Consider the following 14,752-nt stretch of genomic DNA (forward strand, 5'->3'; position numbering starts at 1 on the left):
ATATATATACACATATGTGTGGTGTTTTTAGGAATATATATGCACATATTTGTGTATTTAACTGAAATAAATGCCTTATTAATAATCTTATTATGTAACATTTTGTATTATTATTGTATTCTTTTCAGTCTAAAAAATAAAATTAAAATAAATAAATAAATAAATAAATAAAATCCTGCTACAATATGTCCATTTAAGTTCCCAGTCCTTCATTGGGTTGCAAATAAAATTTTAAAAAGACCATCTCACTTTAAAGATATCAATTATCACACAGTAGAACTAACCCTAATTTGTCCTTTAAAAAAGTATAACAGGGATGCCTGGGTGGCCCAGTTGGTTAAGCAACTGCCTTCAGCTCAGGTCATGATCCTGGAGTCCCAGGATCTAGTCCCGCATGGGGCTTCCAACTCAATAGGGAGTCTGCTTCTCCCTCTGACATCTCCCCTCATCTTCTCTCTCTCAAATAAATAAGTAAAACCTTAAAAATAAATAAATAAATAAAAAATAAAAGGCATAATAAATAGAAAATACCAAAATATTTTTATACTTTAAAAAAAATACTGCATTTTAAAATTAAATTAATATTTTCTGTCTACCTGGAAATCTAAATAGGACGGTTTTGTCCCTTTTTTAAGTTCTCTAATAAGTTTAAGTGTGATTTATTATCTCAAAATTTTATAAATTCTATACACTCAGAAAATACCATTAATGAATACTGTTTATTCATTTTTGTTATTAACCACTTTTATTCTTACAATTACTTTGTTATTATTATGTTAATTTTCATTTACTTGAATGTGATAAGTGAGCCATCTGCTTTAAAATTTATGTAATTTATAAACATTCATAACTATTCATGTTCTTGATGGATTAAACAGAGAAAATACTTAATCCTGTTAAAAAGAAAATGTATGAAGCTTTTGCAATTTTTTGTGCAAATAGTCTGTGAATTGATATAATAACTTAGTAAGAGTCAAACATAATTAAATAAACACATGAGGATTTCATATGAAACTTATGCCTAAGATAAAAATCACAGCATAACTTTATATAGTAAAAGTAACTAATGGAAAGAATATACTAGAAAAAAATAGAAAAAATTAGGAAAAAACCTCACAGTAGACCAGTACTATAGAGGATTTCTTTAATCAGCAAGAGAGATCACCAAAGGGATTTTAGCACTTAAGGCATTTAGCACTTAACTTGAGGTATTGTATTTATGCTTAAAATGAGGTATTATCTTTATGCTCTACAAAAGAGATTTTTAGAAATACCTACTTCAAGTGGCATGCTTTATAATATGAACTTAAAATAATTTAAACTTCATTGCATATACCTAGTAACTTAGACTTTTTCACCAACTCATCCTGTTTGAATTCATCCCATTTGAAAACAGAAAACTCTAGGGGCACCTGGGTGGCTCAGTGGGTTAAAGCCTCTGCCTTCAGCTCAGGTCATGACCCCAGGGTCCCGGGATCGAGCCCCACGTCGGGCTCTCTGCTCCGCAGCGAAGCCTGCTTCCCTTCCTCTCTCTCTGCCTGCCTCTCTGTCTACTTGTGACCTCTGTCTGTCAAATAAATAATAAAATCTTAAAAAAAAAAAAAAAAAGAATCTGTTTTAAGAAAATAGAAAACTCTAGAGATAATTTATAGAGTTAGGCTAAATTGATATTATTTGTGATGATGAGTTGCCAAAGGTTTAATTATATAGGATCCACATTTTACTACATTCAGCATTCTATAGGTTCTTTTAAAGAGAGTGTTAGAAAAAAAATTGGGATTCTCTGTAAAAGTGGATGCTTTAATTTATATATCTCTATTCTTAAACCATTGTTAAAGCCTATCAGAAACAAATTTTAAAATCTTTTAAGACATCTGGTTGTCAGGTTTTGGTAATATAGTATCTATTGTTAATGAACCTAAACTTAAAATAGTAGTCTAACTTTGAAAATTGAAGGAAGCTCTGGGTGATACTAAATATTCTCTGTGTGTGGTATGAGAGTATTTTAAAATATGTGGCAGTTTATGAATTTTAAATACTGAATCATCATCATCAGTATTCAGAACTTACTATCTCTCCTGAGTTGGGTTCTTTGATAGAAGGAAACAGGGGCATGTTTTTATTTTATTCATATCTAGAACAAAGACCACATGTATGCCATAAAACATCCAAGAAAGCTATATGGTACCCATGCCAAAGTTATTATCACATCCTTTTTCTGGATTAAGGTCATGTGATGGAAGACAAAGGAGAACTAAAACAATTCTACCTGCAAAACAATTGAAGAGCATACCCCTTCAGCCTTTATCACAGTTCACATCAGTGGACTTTTAGAACCATGTAGACAGTAGGAACTAAAATGTGGAGGATTCTGAAGAGTGAGTGGGAGAGTACTCCCTGATGTGATCTGTTCAAAGAAATAGAAGGAGGTGGGGCATCTGTGTGGTTCCGTTACACATCTATCTATTGATTTCAGCTCAGGTCATGATCTCAGGGTCATGAGCTCCACATGGGGCTCCATTCTCAGTGGGAAGTCTGCTTGAAATTCTCTTTCCCTCTGCCTCTCTGCTTCCCTGTCTCTCTTTCAGTAAATAAATCTTTAAGAAGAAGAAAAGAAATAGGAATTACAAACTGCCAAGAGAAAAATGTATTACTGAATCATCCTCCAAGCTCTTAATGTGCCTCCTAACCTATAAAGTTCTTTCTTCAGAAGAAATAGGAAACAAATATCAGTAATTATTATAAAGCACTTCACCCAATAAAAATAAGTGTTAAAAACCTTAATTGAAAACATATTTTGTGTATTTTGAATAAAGCTTTTGTATTCACATACTACTAAAATATTCATATAAAAGTAAAAAATTCTGCCCATCATCTGGCCACTCTGCCTGCCTTTAAACATTTAAATATGTTTTAAGTATCTTAGAGTCTTGTGGTATGTAGACTAACACCCAAATGATTGAATGATTTGGTTTGTGTAGACATAGAAAAGGTATATTTTTTGTACAAACCTCCACATTTTGAGAGGACTTGTAGGACAAATTGAAATTCAATATGTTCCTTCCTCTATTTTAAATATTGACACTATTTCAGTTTCCCTATGCATTCTTACTTGAAAGTTGAGCATTAAATACACAGAAACTCTGCTATAATCTCTGGTCAAAAAAAATTTGTATTCCTCTACATTGTGGCAAAAAAAATTCTTTTAGGAACAGAAGGAAATATTATGAGTGGAACTTTCATTGTGGCTAGAAGTGTTTGAATCAGTGATCAAAATTTTCAGAATTTTAAACAAGTTGTACAGGTGAGGAGGTAATCTTCAATTACATCGATAGGGAGTACTTACATGGCCATCAGAGCAGCCCCTGGGATTTGAACACTGGTCAGGTCTCTCTGTTCGTTCCTGGCATACTCAGTTTCTACACTGTGAGCCTGGATTCATGTAAGAGAACTGAATCTGAACTAGCAGACTTAATATTTTCTTTAAAAATTTTTTAATTATTTGATTTTTCTCTAAATTCAGATATTTACATTAAATTTTAGTTAACTTTCATGGGATGGGCAGGAACATTTAGCCATAATTTGAACATTCTTTTCAGACAATTTATGTGGAGTCACAAAGAAAATATATTAACAGGGCGTTCTTTTATATGAGCAAATAATCAGAATTGGCTGTATTTTCAAGAAGACAAAAAGGACAATAATTTTGTTTCATATTGACTTTGGAAAGCTTTTCCTTCAAGTTCATTATTAAAACTTTTGGTTGACCTTTTTCTGCTGGAAAACATCTTTAATACTGATGGAGTTTTTCATGCTTCTTAGTAATACTAATGAGTTGAATAATTTATGAGGTTGTCATGTGCAAAAGATTTGGTGTGATTTGATATACTTTCCACCTTGGTGTTGGAATGTGATTAATAAAAACCTAGAGGCATGCGATTTTTTCCTGATGCTTAATGTTCTAATTTTATATGTATTCAGTATATTATTTAGGTATTTTCTAATGGTAAAATTTCATATAAGTGCAAATTTTATTGATGACTGAATTTTCAGACCATAAGGAAGAATATAAAGAACATATTTTCAAACTCATAAATACATCTTCTAACTTTCTTCTTTGGGACAAATTAGCTAATGAGGAAATGATTGAAAAGGGAGGTTTTGTATATTGTTTATATGTTTAAATAAAACCTGAAGTGGTCAACTTCTGGTACATTTTTGCTGCTTAAAGATGATGCTGTCAAAGGATAGTGCAGAATCCTAATAAGTTTGGTTGTCTTTGTGACTGTCGATTATCATTTAAAACTCTGTTTCCCTTCCATAAAATTATAGTGGAACAATGTTTCATCAAAGCCTAAGATTGCAAACTCCCCCATGTCTGTGATCAAAGACATCATCTTAAATAGGTCTGATCGGGCATTGCAGAAGAGGGCAGACTGCTTCAGCTGGAAGAAAAAAAAACATGAAGCAAAGATGACAAAGTTAATCAGTCATTTCTTTGGCAATAAATAATAAGATATGCTGAGAACTGCAAATGAGAACATCCTTAGGTTCCTCAGAGATGTGTCTCCTTAACACCTGATTTATCTAAGCTTGTGAAGCCATCAAGATATGACCTTGATGAATAAAAAACAGCTCTGTAATGAATCTGGAATTAAATTAGTTTTGACGGTATATGCATGGCTACTGTAATGTGCTACTTGCAGAAATAAGGAAAGCACTGAGAATAAAAAATTCTAATGCATCTATAAAAATTGTTCAGAAAAAAGCTAATTATCTGACTTCTTTTTTAAGAGTTTACAGTTATTATCATATTTGAGAAATACGATTTGATTTCTTTACTTAATAGCCTATTGTTCGTCTTGTGTAGAAACACTAGCAAACATACTGTTCCTCGATAACTCCATTTTAATTGGTGTATTATTAATTAACTCTCCATATTTGGAATGAACTAGGTGATCTGATTATGGTTAAAATATTTCACTGAAAATTGAATGATGTAAAACTCTTCGAAAAGAGAGGGAGGAAAAGAAATGTAGGGGACCATCTTTCAGCTCTTTTTGGTGCCAGTGTCATATTGTAATATCATAGCATTCTCTTCAACCTTTGATTTTTTTTTCTTTTTTTTAAGATTTTTTTCTTTATTCGTTTGAGAGAGCACATGAGTGAGTGAAAGCAAGACTGGGGAGAGTCAGAGGGAGAGGGAGAAGCAGACTCCCCACTAAGATGAGACCCTGAGATCATGACCTGAGCCTAAGCCAGATGCAGAACCCACTGAGCCACCAGGCACCCCTTTACCCTTCGGTTCTTATAGTCTCTTAAAATAATTAAAACAAATTATATAATTGTAAGATATTCTTATCAAATCCACTTCACAGACTATATAACATTTTTGTATCAACAAATGTTATGGGGCACCTGGGTGGCTCAGTGGGTTAAGCCTCTGCCTTCAGTTCAGGTCATGATCTCAGGGTCCTGGGATCAAGCCCCGAGTTGGGCTCTCTGCTCAACAAGACGCCTGCTTCCCCCTCTCTCTCTGCCTGCTGCTCTGCCTACTTGTGATCTCTCTGTCAAATAAATAAATAAAATCTTAAAAAAACACAAAAAACAAATGTTCTAACAACTCCGTTTTGTGTTGAAGATTCAGATGGTAGGCTTTAAACACATTCAGAAAAAAATCAATAACCTTACTACTTTAAAAGCATTTATTGAATTTCTTCTGCATGCTAAGCGTGTGCTAAATGCTGGCCTCAGAGTTTGAGACAGTTTCTACCTTCTAGGAGCACACAGTGTAGTGTGGTGCTTTGTAACAGTTGGGGAGGTACACGTGTGTTATGAGCATCTACTGAACAGACTGCTGCTAAAATATCCTGTCATGCACAGGAGAGTTTCCACAGAACAATGACAACGCAAATTCAACCCTAAATGTCACTAGTCCCAAGGTTAAAAAATCCTGGTTTACTGAGGAGAAATAGTTATCATAGACAGAGGTAGTCATAGTCATTCATAAAGTAGCACAGGTGGAGAGAGTGACTAACTCTGAGTCTGGTGAGTTGGAGTAGACTTTGCACAAGTAACTACTTAGGAACTGTCTTGTGAGAAGATCAGGTAAGCCAGGAATGGCAGTAGTTAAAGAAATTACCAAGACATGAAGGCATAAAAGAGCCTAACGTATTCCTTTAAATGGCCTCAATATTTTGCTTTTTGTGCTCAGCCACTTCATAACGATTTCAGAAAATACTCGATTTTAGATGTGTCATAATCTGCGATATAAACCACTTGAAAACAGGAAATGATATCTTCTATTTATTTCATTTAGAGTATCCACATTAATTCAATTTTGTGCATTTAGTTGCTGGGTTTCTTTTTTTTTTTTTCACTGCTGCTTTTTCAATTTAATTGATAATTGATTAATTTCAAGGTATACATATGGTATTTTAGCCACATATTTTCATCATTTTCAGTAATAACATTGAAGGATGGGAGTCCTGTGAAAGAGGTCTACAAATATGGTGTTTTCAAATTTTGAATTTTTTTTTTATGCCAGCACTTTATTTCCACTTAAAGCATCAAAGGCTGTGTAAGATAGAGAGCTGACAAAATTATATTATTGCTCAGTGGCATAGAACTGTTCATAATCTTACTTATATCCTTTTAGACTAATTTTTCACTAAGTGTATACACAGTTGGCATTTAGAGATAATTACAGCACACTATGATAAATATTTTTTATTGATGTGTATAAAATGCTGTCTGAGCTCAGTGAAGGGGTTTGCCTAACTGAAGAAATAAATTTTAGCTGGCCTTGAAAGGGTGAATAGAGATCTTCCTGAGCCAGTAGGTGAGAAGGTGGCCATGTGGAGCAAGGGACCACACCACATGACATAATGTGTCCTGGGAGTGCAAGATGGTGGTGTGTGATGGAACACAGGACAGTGTGGGGACATAGTACAAAATGAGGCTGAAAGACCTGTTAGAAACCATTTTGTACAAGGACTTCTCACTAGGTAGAGCCATTAACGAGTTTTTATTTCAGAAAATGACAGACCAGAGAAGTTAGGTGACATGCTAACTGGTAAGTGGCAGAGAGAACAAAAACTCAGTCTCAACACCCTTCTCTTACTGTACAGTGTGTTCCTGTTGGTACATTTGGAATTTTCTTAACTGCAAGAGCGTTATTGAGCATTTCCCCACTTTAAACTTTACCTGTTAAATTTTGGCTTACTCTTGTATCCTATAGAGATATACAATCCATAAAGACACATCATATCACTACGGATGAACTTAGTGTCATTTATAGAATGCACTTCTGTGTCATTTACAAAAATGTACTTTAAAATATTCTGGGTGTTTTTAAAAGTGCTTTAAATAACCAATATCAGCTCCGACCTCTTAGCTATTCCAATTTTTTTAATACCTAAAAAGAAATTTTTGTTTATTACATTTTTTTCCCCATGTCTCTGAGCCAGTTGCTTATCTAGCCAAAATACCTCCTACTCCCATTTCCCAGGGTTTTAAAGGAAATTTTGCCCATGGAAGTGTGTGACAGGCTTTTTGAAGAAAAAACAAGCATCATTCCCCAGGTTGATACCACCCACTGCCCGGGGAAGCGTGCCCACCCCCTCAGCCCTCCTTTAAGTTGCCCTAATCATCTTTTCTTTCATTCCCAGGAGAGCCAGAACTTTCTTCCATTCTACTACTCATCTACCATCTACTCCTCCTGACTATCATGCAAAGATTCTTTAATTCTTTTTTCTTCCTTTCTTCCTTCTTTTCTTCCTTCCTTCTTTCCTTCCTGAAGAGAAACATGCTTGTTGTAGAAAATCTAGAAATGCCAGAGAAGTACAGAACAAGGATAAAAGTCACTACAACCATGTAAACATAGCTTATTTTGCTCTTTTCGATGGACTTAATTTCATACTACTCTTTTTCTAAGCGCATTTTAACATAGGAGCCATTATTCAAAGATGAATAATGCATCATTCTGCTTTGTATGATATTTAGAGGTTTCCAAACTGCCCCAAGTTTTCTATATGTTTTAGCATTTTTTCCCACAAGTAAAGTGTGCCATGTGATTTTGAATATAATAAAATCCTAGTTCAAATATTTAAAAATTATTCTAACTTCATGGCTAATCAAAAGCCTCTCAAGTAATATCCAGTCTAAAATGCACAGGGATTCCACATTTATCATCATGTATATTGTTAAAATATGATTTATCAAATTTCCTTTAAAAAGCACAGAATGCAGTTTTCTGCATTCACTCCATTAAGAAGTTTATTAAGTTAGCATTTTATACTTATATAGTGGTGCACTTAAATTCAATAATATTTTCTTGCACCTTTTTAATTGCATTTTTTTCAGTTCAAAATGCTATTTGAGAATATTCCCTTTGTTGGTCTGCTCTAAGAAATATTGCTTACATATGAATATTTTGAATTAGGAATAAATGAAATTCCATTTTTGCTGTCAGAACCAAATTGTAAAAATGCATTGCATGTCTTGAAAAATCAGTATACTCTATTAGCAGGCCTGTCAATATAAAAAGTGCATTCCATTTCCACCTCTTGCTCTAATAACCTTTTCTGTGTTACTCTGAGGCAGTTCACATAATCAGAGTATATTGTCAGCTTACTGGAGTTGGGGAAGCATGAAATGAAAATCACGTTAATATTGATCCAATTCTTTTACTTGCAAGTGTCCTTGATGTCCTTTTCCACTGAGCAATAACTGTTGATGTTAGGTAGCCATTTTCCTATTTTATTTCTTATAGTCCAGCAAATCGTTTACAAGCATAACTAATCTGAATAAGAATTTACCACTTAGAATAATTTCTGTGAACACTTTATCTTAATTAATGCCTATACTGCTAATTCTGCATTTTACTATTCCACTGAATATTTTCTTTGAGAAAAGCATACCTGCAGATATAGTGTTTGTCTAGTTTGAAACAAAAGTCTATGCAAGTTCTTCATTGGTAAAAACACAGACTCTGATTTTATGTGCTATAAGAATGTGCTAAAATGGACCATAAGTAACATCAATGATTTATTTAGGCAAGGATTACTATTTTGGAATCAATTTCATGATAAATTTGAAGCCTGGTATCTTGGGTTTTTAGTTTTTTGGTAGTTTGGATAATACCTCGTTCGGTTATTAAATATATTCTCAGTCAGCAAAAATGAAGTGGGAACCACAGTTAAATCTAATGTATTCAGATTAAAATACCCACAACTAAGAAAGGAGGAATTTGGTGGCTGAGAACTGTCTGGATTTCTTCTCTGTGTTTATTAAGTCTGGTCAATAACCATTCAGATTTTTACTTAAAGTATATTTAAAACAGCAAATAAAAACCATCTATTTCATTTGTGAAAATACTTGCTTTCGTAAAATCACTTTGTGTTGATGAAGTGAGTCTCCTGACTCAGCACTAGGTATAAAAGAGAAGAAAAGATACCTGAGATTTCTAGTCATTCTATTAGTAGTGTTTCATTCAGTATCACTAACAGGCTTTTATCATTAGGATGTTTCTACTGCAAAGTATGAGGGTTTTTTGAATACTGTTCTATATAAAACATGATTTCTTTTAGTCCTTAGTCTTTAGTAGGTCTCTCCTTTTATGTCAGCATTATTTTTTTTTTTTTGAGGAAAGAAATGCTACGTCTGTGTATAAAGGCAAGCAAAAAATTTAATTTTGAATTTAAATTATTGACAATGAAACAAATTTACTTTTTACTAAAATAGTAAAGTATGTTATGTGTATGTGTGATATATATCACACACACATGCTTTCTTGTTAAGGTCAGAATAATATATTTTGAGTCATAGTTTTCTCAATATAGTAAAAAATGTTCTTTCAACTTCTTTGAAATGTTCGACATTATAAACTTCTCAGCAGTAGATTGATTCGTACCTATTATTGCATGATAACATGTCACCATATCTAATGTAATTAGTTGAGAGTTACATTTATCTTAAAATCTTTTGTTTTTAGTGAAAATTAAATAATCTCTCTTAAAGTTACTAAAAGCACTGTTCTATAAAAATATTTGTGGCTCTGATTTCAGCTTTAATGAGGAAAAAGTAATCTTTATTTTAAAATACCCCAAGAAATTCATGTCATTAATACTTCTAAAGGAGATCATTTAGGTTTGAAAATGAATTGCAGCATTTTTTATATTATTGAAGTATAACTGACATTGAATTGCAACATTTTATCTTATTTACATAGGGGTAGATTTTGTCAAAACAGATTTTACAAGCTAGAAATATCATGAAGTTGTATATATTGAAAAGAATTTTTCTTTCACAAAAGAATGTCATTTGTGAAACTGACTTCCAGATGTTTAGAAACATTAGAATTGTTCCTGATGTTACATTTAGACAAAATTGAAATAAAACTGAATTTCTCTTCTGCCCATTTTCTTCCAGTGATAGAAGGAAAGTATATATTAAATGCATTATCTATGTATAATTCTCTAAAGCAAATTCTGATAACAACCTTGTTGAGAAAGCTGTTCTTTTCCTTCAGATATCTAAGATATTAAAAATTCTTACATCTTAACATACCGATATAGAAAATCAAAAACACATGTCAAATATACTGATGCTTGTGTAGTTTTATTTAATAATATCTTTAAATGAATATTATGTTTATTGGGAGGAAACAGTTTTTTAATGTAAGCTGTTTACACTCCATTTAATTTCACAAACACTTCATGGGACCTGTCCACAAGCTATACTTCCTGTCTTCAGGGAGCATACCATCAGTGGAGGAGATGAAGGCTCATATTTCACTGTAGTGAATATAAACAGAGTAATGACAGCATGGCAGAGGGAAAAAGATTAATCGCAACTGAAGGAAAGGAAAGATTAGTTGTTGAATACCCATTGTTTGTTAGGCACTGTACTGAGACCTTACATGCATGAGTTATCTTGAGTTTTTTAATCCTCACATCAGCCTGCTTTTTTCCTCCTTCATATAAATGTTAGACACATTATTATAAGCAGTAAAGCACTGGCTGTATTCTTGTTCAGTTTTGAGTTGTACACTTAGTAAACTCCTCTAATATTTCTTCTTATCTATTTTACCAAAATCTTAACAATCGTTTTGATAGCTTATTATATAAGTAAGCTTTTCACACATTTCAAAGTATTTTAGTATCCATTGTCTCATTTTAACATTGCAGTAACCCTGTGGGAGTTTGGTTGATAAATACTTACTTCCTCTTTCACAGGTTGAGAAAAAGAAGTCCAGAGATTGGTCTAAATATCTTTTAAAAATATGTTCTTAATAGATGTTAGGGAGGAAAATAAAGTTAGAATTGCAAAGCTCATATTCAGCATTTATAAGACTATAAAGGACATAAAGAGAAATAATTTATGTAGTGTGCATATAAAATGATGACCATATGAATTAGGCTTCTGTTTTCACGAGCTCATTCAACATTATCGATTGCCACTTTGTTTGATATTTGACACATTTTTAATAAGATAATACCCAAATAAAAGACTCCAGAAAAAATATCAAAAAATCATGATAATATATTTTGACTTATTTGTAAGATAAAAGTTTATACGGAAAAGGGAGTAATTAGCTACACTGAATCTTGAAGGACAAGGCAAGTAAGAGAATTCCATGTAAGAGAAATTACATAGGTCAGATTTAAACGCTTGAAAAAGTGCTGCATGTTTGGGAACAGAAGCATCCTGCTCTTGGGGAATATAAGATGTGAAGGTACCAAACTGGTAAAATAGTGAGGTTAAAGAAGTAGGGGCCAGATCATGAGTCATAGACCATGTATTTAATTGCACAGATCAAATAAAATTGAAAATGTATTCTTACACAACAGACTCACATTAGATGGACACATACATACATATTTTTATATAATTTTTTAATATTTTTAATTAAAATTTTAATAAATTAAAGCCATATTTCTATACTTAATGCAAAATAAATAAATAATAGTGCAAAACTGGTAAGAAGCGGATGCTCTGCTAAAATTGGCATGTTAGGGGCACCTGGGTGGCTCAGTGGGTTAAAGCCTCTGCCTTTGGCCCAGGTCATGATCCCAGGGTCCTGGGATCGAGCCCCACATTGGGATCGGGGAGCCTGTTTCCTCCTCTCTCTCTGCCTGCTTCTCTGCTTACTTGTGATCTCTGTCAAATAAATAAATAAAATCTTTTTAAAAATAAAATAAAATAAAATAAAATTGGCATTTACAGGCTTATATCTTTCCTCTGTGTGCATTAGCCACACATATATTATTTACGGTTTCCCTATCTCTATAAATTACTTTTCATCTTTATTAGTATAGATGTTTTAGAGCTGTATAGAATTTGTATAGAATAATTCCTTAAACAGATAAACTACCATGTAGTCTTTTTCTTTACATTAACTATATTTGTCAATAAATAAGAACAAATAAAATAACTTCTTCACCTGACTGTCCACTTTCCAGATAGACATATTCTCTGAATATTATTAAGATAAGTTAACGTTGGGGCACCTGGGTGGCTCAGTGGGTTAAGCCGCTGCCTTCGGCTCAGGTCATGATCTCAGGGTCCTGGGATCGAGTCCGGAATCGGGCTCTCTGCTCAGCAGGGAGCCTGCTTCCCTCTCTCTCTCTCTGCCTGCCTCTCCATCTACTTGTGATTTCTCTCTGTCAAATAAATAAATAAAATCTTTAAAAAAAAAAGATAAGTTAATGTTTCCAACTTGTCATTTCTATATTTTAACATACTTATTTACAATATAATAATAATATAATTATAGAGTAATTATTAGAGTATAATAACAATCCTAGAAACATTTTAGTTCTCTTGTTACTTTGGTTTTAAAATACACTTTGTTTCTATGGATCCTATTTGTTAAAATAAATTTATTGAAAGAAGAACTTTATTTAGTTTTGTCTAATACATTATTCTATACTAGATAATGTTTTTACCCACAGAACTACAAGCATATATATTTACTAAGAAATCTTATGAGTATAGAATGTTTTTCTGTAGTTGTTATTTGTCACACGATATGGAAAATAATGTAAAAATAATTTTGGATTTGGATTAATCTATAATTTGGTGGTATTTTATTACTTCTGAACCTTCCTAATTTATGGCATTTTGATGTCTTCTTAGTAAATAAGTATATATGCCTATACTATCCAACTTTTTACACATAATTCACATTTTCAAATTCACATAATTCACAATTTCAGATCACAGGGAGATCTGGTGGTTTGTAGTATTCGCTTGTTAATTTCTTGATGAATGGCTAAAGAGGCCAAGAAGTGCACTCAGTCCAACATGTCTTGTGAAGATAGATTATCTCAAGGAAATTCTCTTCCCAATCAGATTTTGATTTGTTGGGTGTTAAACCAATTCTTTCTAAGGACAGTGTTTATAAGCCTTGTAATGAGACAGCCCTTTGAGACCTTACCTCTTTTTACTTGTAATTTTGATGAATGAAACTCTAATTCATAGAAGATATTATGATTGAAATGCACCTTTGGATCTTGTACACTTTAATTTAGATAAATGTTTCGTGCAGTACCATAAAATCAGAAAGTTTACTGAGCTACAGACTGATAACACTTCAACAGGGATGGTGAGTTCAGTGTCGGTATGGATCAGCTTACTATATGCCTCTTAAAGACATAATTGTTTTACTGTTTTAAAACCAGAGAGGATAAAAGTGAAAGCTGCTTAATACACATTTCAGAGCTCACCTTTCTTTGACTACATTGACTTTATTTGTAGATTTTAATTTTAATAACACAAGAGTAATGTATATTCCTTTTCTTAATGACAAAGCAGATTAAACATGGTTGTCCACAAGGGGAAATTTGTTTTATCAGGCTGACTCGTACTTAAGGAATTTTATTGATTATTTCATATAAAGAACCAAGTTCTCTTTCATGTAAATACATAAATTCTCCAATTGGTCCCCAAACTGGAGGCAAATCACCAGGACTTTCTGAAAAATCTTGGGATTTTCAGGTTAAGAAATATCCAGAGGTAACTTCTATGTCTCAGATTATTCATTTGTTTAGCTGATATGAGGGCTCGCTCCGTGCCAGGCAGTGTGCTGAAAACTAAGGAAGCAAAGACTGAAGCTTGTTGCTATAACTGCAGTAATAGGATTTATAAGGTGTGATGAAATCATCAAGGAAGAGGCACACAAATTTACCTTAAGAAATCAGAAACAAGAAAACAGAGTGGGTAGAGCTGAACTCAGTTTGGGTTATGTTTGTTACAAGTCTGCTGTGTGCCCCACACTGAGGCTTGCAGAAACGAGCCCGGAGCCCTGTGGAGAAGACAAGCACATAACAGATAACACCTGTACAGTGTGGTAGAGTTCTGTGTCAACTGTGAAAGTACAGAGCAGTTGGCTAGGAAAGGCCCCCAACAAAGGTGAGTTTGGAAGATCGAATGGAATGAGCCCCAAAAAGGAGAAAGGAAGAAATACACCATATAGAAGGAATAATATTAGCCCAGGTAAGAAGGTTTGAGGAGCTATAAATGGTTCATATTGCTGATGATAGAGAAAAGATAACGCAAAGCTGGTATTGAGAGGATAAAAGGCCTGGCTCAGCCATGCTAAGGAGTGTAGATTGGGACTCCTATCATATAAGCCTTGCATTGAGTATTGTTGATTGGGAGGAAACATTATGCAGAAGGCAAATATCCTCCACTTATTTTTGCTTTGTAATAATCACTCTGACAAAAATGTGCGGGATGGTGTAAATAA

General features: G+C 33.2%; 1 protein-coding gene across 3 annotated transcripts in view; it reads left to right on the plus strand.

The window, feature by feature from the left end:
- The window catches only part of NBEA (neurobeachin), a 682,324-nt gene that overhangs the window by 455,561 nt on the left and 212,011 nt on the right, over positions 1-14,752 (plus strand). The gene's annotated exons all lie outside the window — the stretch shown is intronic.

This window comes from Mustela nigripes, chromosome 15 (assembly GCF_022355385.1).
Source record: "Mustela nigripes isolate SB6536 chromosome 15, MUSNIG.SB6536, whole genome shotgun sequence".
NCBI lineage: Eukaryota > Metazoa > Chordata > Mammalia > Carnivora > Mustelidae > Mustela > Mustela nigripes.